Below are 9918 nucleotides of genomic sequence, written 5' to 3'. Positions count from 1 at the left end.
TCACATTCTTTCTGTTTTACTCAGTGTCTCTCTGCCTTTCTCTATTTTTACTCGTGGCTTGATTTTGTTGGTATATTCAGTCTGTCATTCATTCATTAAATGTGACTGGAAGCAAAGTTTCAGTAGAGGTCTAGCACAAACATAACTGGTTTATTTCAGTGTAAGTCCATCAACCAAAGGTGGAAAAAATTCCAAAAAATTCTATTGCTGGAAAATTTGCTAATAAGCTGTTGGTTACTCAAAGGCTTGCTCACAATGTGGGATCTGAGGGTGGGGGGCCTGGGTGGAGAGAAGACAAAATATAATAAACACAACAGAAATTCACTGGCCTCAAACTGATTGGAGTGCATTAAGAAAACAAGTTAGGAGAGAACTATGAAAACCGGCTTTGTACTTTGGAAAAGTGGAACGTTTCAGAGATGCCGATTATAAAGACTGAAACTAATAGCAGTGCCCCAAATCAAGGTTTCTGTTTCAGGCCTGTGTATGCACATTTTATTCTTCATTCATGAAGAAATCCTAGTTTGCAAACGGGATGTATACCAGACCCCTCAAGGATCTAAGAATTTCATCTACATAAAAGAATTAAGGTAAATACAGGCTCTTCTTTTAGAATGACAAAAGGTCAAGCTAAAATGAAACAAATGGTGTTTCTTTTTTTCAGGCATATTTGTTTTCTATTCCATTTGTTGACTCTACTGTGAATTTAAATAAGTTCTTGGTGTGTTCTTGGTTTATTTGACTTTTGATTTTAAAGGCAAAGGGTGAATTTCAGGCTCTAAATTTGGAAGAATTCATTTGGAGGGAGGTTCTCCTAGCTTCCTGGAGGAAGTGGCAGTTAAATTGGCCCTTAGAAAAAGAGCACAATTTCAGGAACAAAATGATGGGGTACAGTCCTCCCCTACGGAAGGGATGGGATCCTTGAATGCTAGGACACAGGTGGGGGGCCAACTTTATTAGACGAGTGAGGGTGATCTTATGGTACAGGACAAAGGCAGAGGGAGAGAAAAAGTGGGAAAATTAAGCTTGTATATGCCCCGGACTATCAACACCAGGAGTTTTGTTTGAATAATTGGCACTTGGTAGACACCAACAAGTTTAAGTAGAGCTCCATGAAGGGAAAGTGAGTACACTAGGAAAGAGAAATCAAGAATGACCAATGTTTATGGAGCTATTCCTCTGTGCTATGCATTATCTAGGCATGCCAAATTCCCCATTACACAGATAGGGCAAGTAGGGCTGAGAGGTTGAAAACTGGCCCAGAGCTGTACATTGAACATTCAGAACCAGGTTTTTTGAATGAACCAAACCTAAGCTTCAGTGGGGACAAGGCGGAAGAATGCTTCAGGACCAGAAATCTGGCATAAGGCATAGACACCAGGGTCAGGGGTCCTAGAAGGGATCCAGGTAGGGTTCCTCAACTGGTATCTAATGTTACAGAGTGTAGGCCAAACACCAGACTTCTAGCGTTATTACTTTTCTCTGATTATCGAAGTTAGTAAGATTTCTGGATTAGCACACTAGGCATGCTTAATGATATACCTCTTTTTAACTTCCCATTCAAATACATGTAATGCTACACGGAGTAGCATGATCAGACACGATAGTCAGATGTGTGGCGGGAAAAGTTGGTTGGGATTTAAATGCTCTGAGTACCCACCATCCATCATCTCCTAGATTCCAGGGCCAGGCCCTCTAAGGTGAAGAATGGACCTGTAAATATTCTTCAAAGTGTGGAGTCCCCACAAACGAGAACCCACTGTATTCCAAAAGGCAACAGCGCTTTGGAAGTTTGAGGGTCTGGCCTGGTAAACTTAGCCAAGAAGAGTTAGTTAAACATCCAGGAAAACATGCTGCTTCCAGCATTTGGCTTTGAGCTGACAACAGGAATTAGTCACCCCCTGTATAGCACATGCACAGTGACTCAGAACCAAGGTAATATGTTGCTAGGATGGTTCTCAGTTCTGAGGACTTGTGCGAGCACACCAGTCACTGTGTATCAGGTTTTGAATTGAGCCAAGATTGGCCGTTATGATTGAAAATCATTTCTGTGAGAGAAAAACAAAGCACATCAAAGAGCAATCGTTTTTCAAAAGGTACACTCGCTGCTAGAGATGTAGCGTCCTTGGCCTTGACTTGAAAGCTGTGGTGTTGAGTCTTTTAGGAGGTGGAAGGTAATGGCTTTAGACAGCAGAAATAAACGCGAACCTCAGGAATCTTTCTGGTTTGGCCGATGGAATCCAGTGGCAAGTACGCTGTATATATCTGGAAATGAATAATAGCCTCACGAAAATGTAAGCAGAATTTCATAGTGTGTCCACCCTCCCAATGCCCCGATCTTACCTGCTTTTAACCACAATGCTTGTGACCTTCTCTCTGCCCCAGCCCCACTCTGTCTCACATTCTTCTTCGTCTTTATGTGTATTGTGGTTTCTTTTTGGTTTTGAACAAATTTCCAGCTTTTGTATTGCTGGTGATTTCTTTTCAAAATTAGGAAATTGTGGTTTAAAAAAAAGAAAAAGAAAACAAAACCCCATTTTCTCCCCTCTTTGGTCAATTATAATAGCATTAGGGCTCTTCTAAACAGTCAAACTTGAGAATATATATTTTGGCATAAATCTTCCTATACAAGTCTTTATACAACTTTCATCCTTAAAAAAGATTCTTTAAAAACCCCAGTATCTAGGGGCGCCTGGGTGGTTCAGTTGTTTAAGCGTCTGCCTTCAGCTCAGGTCATGATCCCAGGGTGCTGGGATCGTGCCCCCTTCGGGCTCCCTGCTCAGTGGGGAGCCTGCTTCTCTCTGTCCCTCTGCTGCTCTCCCCCCTCTGCTGGCGCTCCATCTGTCAAATAAATAAATAAAATCTTAAAAACAAACAAAAAACCCAATATCTATAGACAGTGGCTCACATCGAAAACTGAATTGGGATTGTCTATTGTATTATTGTGTTTTTGTATTTCCTAAAGTTTTCATACTTCGAACATTCCCTAGAAACCAAGACATGCTCATTTATAGCCTCACTATTTAAAAATAGATACTATTTGCACTTAAAGTAAAATATTGTGTAAAAATACCCTTGAAGGAACAAAACTTTCATTCTTCTCAATTCTTTTCATTTGGCTATATGGAAAATATTCCACTTAGCTCATTCAGAAAATGTGCAAACCTGGCTTTGGGCACAAGACTAATTTTCTGAAATGGACAGGCCAGGGCTGGTTTCTGTACATTTCTTGCAATCAGTTGCATGTGGCTGGAAGTAAGACTAACAGTGATTTATAGCAACTGCCTGTCATCAGTCCATGCCATATTCACCTGCATAATCCATCGATTGTCCCGACAATGCCCAGGCTCCTAACCTACCTGAGATTATTTGGTTCTTACGTGACGAAATACACACCAAGTGTTCCAAGAATGAAGCACGGACCCCCAGCCCCTGCTGCTCCAACTTCCATAGCATCAAGGAGAAAAGAGTCACAGGCGTGTTGACTCCCATCTTGCTAGTAGGTAAGAAGTAGTCCTCTGAGAATGTGGATCGCACAGGCAGAGTGAGATGGGAGGGATCCACGAAAGCAGTGTGTTTCAGCCTCAACACCACCGACGTTTTGGATGGGATGATTCTTTGTCGTGGGGGGGGGGGCTATCCTGTACATTGCAGCATCCCTTGATTCTATTCACTAGAAGCCAGTAGCATCTCCCCTCCCCCCACTGTGACAATCAAAATATCTCCAAATGTTGCCAAATAACCTATGGGGGGGCAAAATTTCCCCTGAATGAGAAGCACTGTACTTGGGGAAAAGTAGAACTAAGCTTTCACAACTGGCAACATCGCATACTGAATGAATGCAAGAAGTGTACAGCAATCTATAGGACGAAAGAGATTAAGGCAAATGTCTATTAAACATATTTAAAAATAATACACCCACAAGCAGACACTGACACTTTCAGAACACTTTCATGGGGGTAGGGGAGAGGTAAAAATGAACCTTCACAGTTATGGTACTTCTGAATCAACTGTGTTTGGAAGAAAAGTTAGGGTGTAAGAATGGTAGAGACGTTTTCCTACACTGCTCCTTATTTTGACCAACTCAGTGGTTTTAAATCTACCCTCCTGGTTATATAAAATAATCATAATTTTTCCTCCCCATGATTAGCTTGTAAACTATTTGAAAATATATACTATGTTGTTCTAACGTCCCTTTCCAACTTTTTTCATCATACAAAAGAGAACATCATTTTAAGTTCCTCCATCTTTCCCATTTCTTTTCCATAACGGAGTTTCAGTCTGCTGATATAATTCCTAAATTAGGATTTCCAGGATTAAAATGAGAACTCAAATCAAGTAAAAATGCTTTTGTCTGCAAGAAAAAGAAAATCTAGTAAGGACTTGAAATCTTAAAAAAGTTCCCATTGAACAAGAATTTCACAGACGGTTGACAGTTGGCTTTGGATGAGCTGCTCAAGGACCCAGTCTCTCCCTGGCCATCTGGCCCCCCTGTGGTTAATATGGACACAGGAAGGAGGGTGGAACGGATGTTAGCGTTAGCAGTGTCTGCAACATGCAGAAGACGAAGAGGATCACTGCATAAAGTTCTAGCAATGCACTTCAGGGTCCAGCTCCTCTCTTGGCGACTATATGACATGAATGACACTGGTTTTTTTGTTTGTTTGTTTGCTTTGTTTTGTTTTTAAGATTTTACTTATTTATTTAACAGAGAGAGCACAAGGAGGAGGAGTGGCAGGCAGAGGCAGAAGCAGGCTCCTCACTGAGCAAGGAATCCAATGCAGGACTCAAACCCATCACGACCTGAGCTGAAGGTAGTTGCTTAACCCACTGAGCCACCCAGGTGTCCCAAATGACACTGTTTTTAACTGTATCATAGAACCGATTCTACTACAATATGATTTCTTTCTTTTTTTTTTTTTTAAAGATTTTATTTATTCATTCAACAGAGACAGCCAGCGAGAGAGGGAACACAAGCAGGGGGAGTGGGAGAGGAAGAAGCAGGCTCCCAGCGGAGGAGCCTGATGTGGGGCTTGATCCCAGAACGCCGGGATCACGCCCTGAGCCGAAGGCAGACGCTTAACCGCTGTGCCACCCAGGCGCCCCTACAATATGATTTCTTTGTCACCTACATACACGTCCCCCTGGTTTTACGTCCTTGAATCTTGGAACTCTGTGTTATTTGCTATCATACTCCAATATTATTGCAGACCATATTATATTAGTGATCAGTACCTATGCTTTCAAAAATTATCAATGTGTACTAAATACACTCTAAACTTCACAAAATTTTCACTTGCAAGTTGTTTATTAGAAAATTGTCATTTAGAACATATTTATTTTTCTTTCTGTTACATTGGAATTACTTTTTAGCTTCTGGAGGTCCATGAACTCTCTAGAAATTGTACATAATATTTTGTGTGCATATGCATTTATTAAGTGAACCTCAGATTTAATCAGGTTCTTAAAGTGTTATTTGGTTCAAGAAATTTAAGCTTCTTATACAATATAGATTTGTCCAAAACAAAAGGATAAATGGAAGATCAAAGGAGAAGTACTTTGAGAGGAGGATTATTTTCAGGAAAATAGGACAATCAGGAAGGATCCTTTGTTGGAGATTTCTGTTTCTTTCTATGATCCTAAAGCTAAAAAACAAACAAACAAAAACACCTTCAGTGGCAGGCCTGGATTTCATGTCAAATTCTGTGACTGAGCTCACGTACTAAAGACTAGTTAATGCTGAAATTTAAAAAAAACTTTTTTTAGGAATCTATCTTTATTGGATTATGGGCACAAAATATTGGGCTCCAGAAACACTCTACTCCAATATTAAAATGGTTTTGTTCTTTCACTAGGAGAAAGATGAAATATACAAGAGTCTAAAAGCTCCTGATCCATCTTCAACAGTGCACACCTTTCAAAATCTGTGTCGAGGCATATATATATTGATTCATCCATCCTATGACTGGCCCCCTGTAGGACCAATGGCAGAAGAGCTGGTAGGATTAGAAGCAAAGTCCATCACTTTAAAGGACTTGGAACTTGACTATTACATTAAATAGAGTTTTATTAGGTGTTATTTGTATCTCTTCAATGACACATTTTCTGAGTCCTCATCCTTTTAAGGTAGAGGGGTTTTACTTGTTTGTGAAATGACTTGTAGCTGATGGAACAATTTATTATGCTATTATATACATCTGGCTTAATATGTTTTGGAAAATAAAGATTTATTATGTGTTCAACTCCACATAGACAATTGATACCAAAACCTTTCTTTACAACATTAAATTTGGGGCCTTCTAAAGTCAGGCACTTATGGTCGACAGAATGGCAACAATTTTTAGACATGTTGAAATGTTATTTTAGGGAAAGGCAAGCAGATTGTGAAAACAAAATCAAAACAAAAAACAATAAAAATCAATTCATCTTCCCCATCCACTAGGGAGACTCCCCAGAGTCAGGGCTGGTACACCAAGTTAATTACAAGACTGTGTGACTAATTGTCTGTAGCTTGCTTGTTTTATACAAAAATAAATATAAAGGGTAATGATTTCCACTTAATTGTTAACTATTATGCCTTTGCAATTCTAAACAGTGTTGTTTCTGAAATGAAAACCTCTACTTTTATGTGTGTTGAAATGACATGTTAGCAAGAAAAATTAACTTTAAAAGTTTGATTAACCAAACTACAAAAAAAATGGCATATTGTATGGTATCAACTTTTGGAAGAACCAAGAAAAGATCTTTGAGTGTGGCCAGTTCACACATGATGAAATTCTTAATTAGTTGTGTTAAAACAGAAAGTTCTGAGACTTCCAGGTCTCAGCCATGAGAAACCCTGTAGGTTCACTTGGTTCTCTGGAAACACCTGCTCTTGCAACCCAGAGCCACCTTGTAAGAAAACTAATTATAACTTGGTGATGACAGCACAGGAAAAGACCTGAGATTAGATAAAAAGGGAAGGGCGGGGCTGACACTGGCCTTCTGACTGTCCCTGCCAATACGCGAGGCATGGGAGTGAACCAATCTTGGCCCCTCCATTCCAGTTCAGCCACCAGATGCTTCTCACCGAATGACCCTGGTTGACCTGTGGAGGAGACATGTTGTTCAACGGAGCCCTAACTCACAGAATCATGAGGTTCAATAAACCGTTGTCTTAAGCCACTAAGTTTTGGGATGGTTTGTTAATAGCAATATAGAATCAAAACATCCTTGTTAAATTTTTAACTTATTTGACGAAAACCTCTCATTTATTTTTTGCAGCAAAGGATTTGTTAGCTGCATTTTGGACAACATTGTTGCAGGTGATAGATTTTCCCATCCATCAGCTTCTGTCCCTTTTCAGCCTGTTTTTTTTGCTTGTTCTTAACACTGTGATTCTCACTTCACACCCAGCTTTTCACTAATCGTGTCCTTGAGTCCGTGTGTGCATACGGATCTCTCGTCTGGCAGCCCAAGTGACTCCATGTCAAAGTTAGTCATGTCTTCGTGCCAGTTCTAGTAACTCAGATTCTGTGTTTGTCTTAGGTTCCCCCCCTTGTCCTGTAGCCCCAATAACTGGGTCTTAATCTTGTTCATTCTGCTTAAGGGTCTAATCTGATAACCTTTCTAATATTCCATTCTAGATTGGGATCCTTCCTTGTTTTCACCTGCGTTTTCATTTTCTGTAGGTACCATAAAAATTACCACACATTTAGCAGCTTAAAACAACACCACTTTATTATTTCCCAGTTTTATAGATGTCCAGGCTCAGCATGGCTCCAGTGAGGCTCTGCTCTGGGTATCACCAGGTTGGAATTAATGTATCGCAGGGATATACCCCTTTCTGGGGGCTCTGGGGATGAATCTGATTGCAAGCTCCTTTATGTTGTTGCTCAAATCCCACGCCCCGCAGCTGTAGAATTGAGGTCCCTGTATCCTCCCTGGCTGTCAGCTGGGGCTGTTCTCAGCTTCTAGACTCTGCATTTCCTTGATTGATTGACACCTTTCTCCATCTTCAAAGCCAGCAATGGCACAGGGAATCTTTCGCATCCTTGGAATTTGTCTGACTTCCCTTTTGTTTTTCTCTTCTACTTTTAAGAATTTATGTAATTACAGCAGGCCCCCCAGTGAATCCAGAATAATCGCCTGATTTTGAGGTTTGTGGGTGGGTAACATTAATTGTGTCTGCAAAATACTTTCACATCCGTACCTGCATTAGTGTTTGATTGAATAAACAAGGTATGGGAATTGGGATATCTTTAGTAGTCTTCCCTCTACAACCTATCATCTCAGGAATTTAGGATCTGTCTTGGAATCAAGAAGCTGAGTTCTTACCACCTGCCCATCTACCTTGGCTTCTCTGCTTCCCTGGTCAAAATTGGCTTGCCTTTTGTCTATAACGTCAGTGTGACCTATTTAAAATATTTCCATTACCATATTTTGCCCCCTTACTTAGGCTCCACTGACACTTTCCTGCACCCTCGTGATCATGATTATTTGCCTGGATTGCCATCCATTCATTCATCCATTCTTCATTCATCCATTCAACAAAGACTTATTGAGTACTTATTATATGCCAAGCATCTTCCTCGAAGCTGGTGATATGGCAGTGAAAAGAACAAAAAAGTGGCCTCAAAGTATATACACATACAAATGTATGCATAATAACACCAGACATACACAATGATTACATAAGGCAATTTCAAGTGTTGATAAAGGCCATAAGGAAAAACGAAGGTGGAATGGTTCTATTTGATTTAGGGTAGTCAGGGATGGCCTCTCCGAGAGATAACATTTAAGCAGAGACTTGAAGGGAAGGAAGAAACAAGTGTCTATCTGGGGCAGAATGTTCTGGGCAAAAGGTTCTGGATGGGGTTCATGCTTGGTACGGTGAGGGTTGGCAGCTGGAGCGGTGCACCAGGGTGAGGAACTAGGAGGGGAAGTCAGGTAGAAGGCAGGAGACTTTGAAGGCCATGGAAAAGTGACTGTTTTTGACTTCGGGTATGATAGGAAGGTGTTGGAGAATTTTTAGCAAAGAAGCTAACCGATCTGACTCACCATTTCTGTATCAGTCTGGCTGCGCCGTAGGGAGCAGGGGGCACCGTTAGGAGGCATTTGCTGTTGTTCAGGGTAGAAAAGGTTGGTGGCTTGGACTGGGGGATAGCAGTGGAGCGGCTAAGAAGGAGCTGTTCTTAGCATGCTCTGGAAGGAAGGGACCTTTGTTGCTTGTCCCTGCACACTAATATCCCATCTGGCACGCCCATAGTGGTCACGGCTCCAGACACCTCCTCCAGGTTCCACCTGTGTAGCTTCTCGTGTCTTATCTTCTGCCCAGTCCTACCCAGCTCTAAAGTCTGAGCTCTTATCTTGAAATTGCCTAAAACAATACAACGAAGATCGAAGGAGCGAAAGAAAACAAACACCTTTGAGGAGGCAAAGAGATAGTAAGGAGGCTCATGAGTAAAGAAACATCTAGGTACATTCTTCCAATGCCTCTTATCTAAAACGTGAGTGGGTTAACAGTCCCCCACACTTTCGTAGATGAAGAATTTGTTTAACCTAAAACTAGTTCAGCCACTGTTCTTGGAATAAGTCTACTTCCAAGTGATTAAGAAATACACTTTCCTGCTCCCCAAGACTGAGATGCTTTCAAAAATGAAAAACTACAACAGAAGGTCTGTAACTCCAATTCAAGGCAAACCCTGACGAAGGCTGAAATAGGGAGACAAGGTGCTGCGGGCATCTAGAAGTGAAAAGAGAGATCAATATTACAGCAAAGTTTATGAATTCATGTTGGATGAGGTCCTGGGGCTGCTTCGTATCTTTCTCCATCTCCGGAAACAGCCCAGTAGTTGGTCTTCCTGAGATCTGATTCTTTTCACCTGTGAGATGGACATGGTGGGGGAACAGAGAAAGAGAAGCTACACCCCTTTGCTT

The sequence above is a fragment of the Ursus maritimus genome, unplaced genomic scaffold, assembly GCF_017311325.1.
Source record: "Ursus maritimus isolate PB19 unplaced genomic scaffold, ASM1731132v1 scaffold_4, whole genome shotgun sequence".
Lineage (NCBI taxonomy): Eukaryota > Metazoa > Chordata > Mammalia > Carnivora > Ursidae > Ursus > Ursus maritimus.
Note: the sequence above shows the minus strand (reverse complement) of the source record.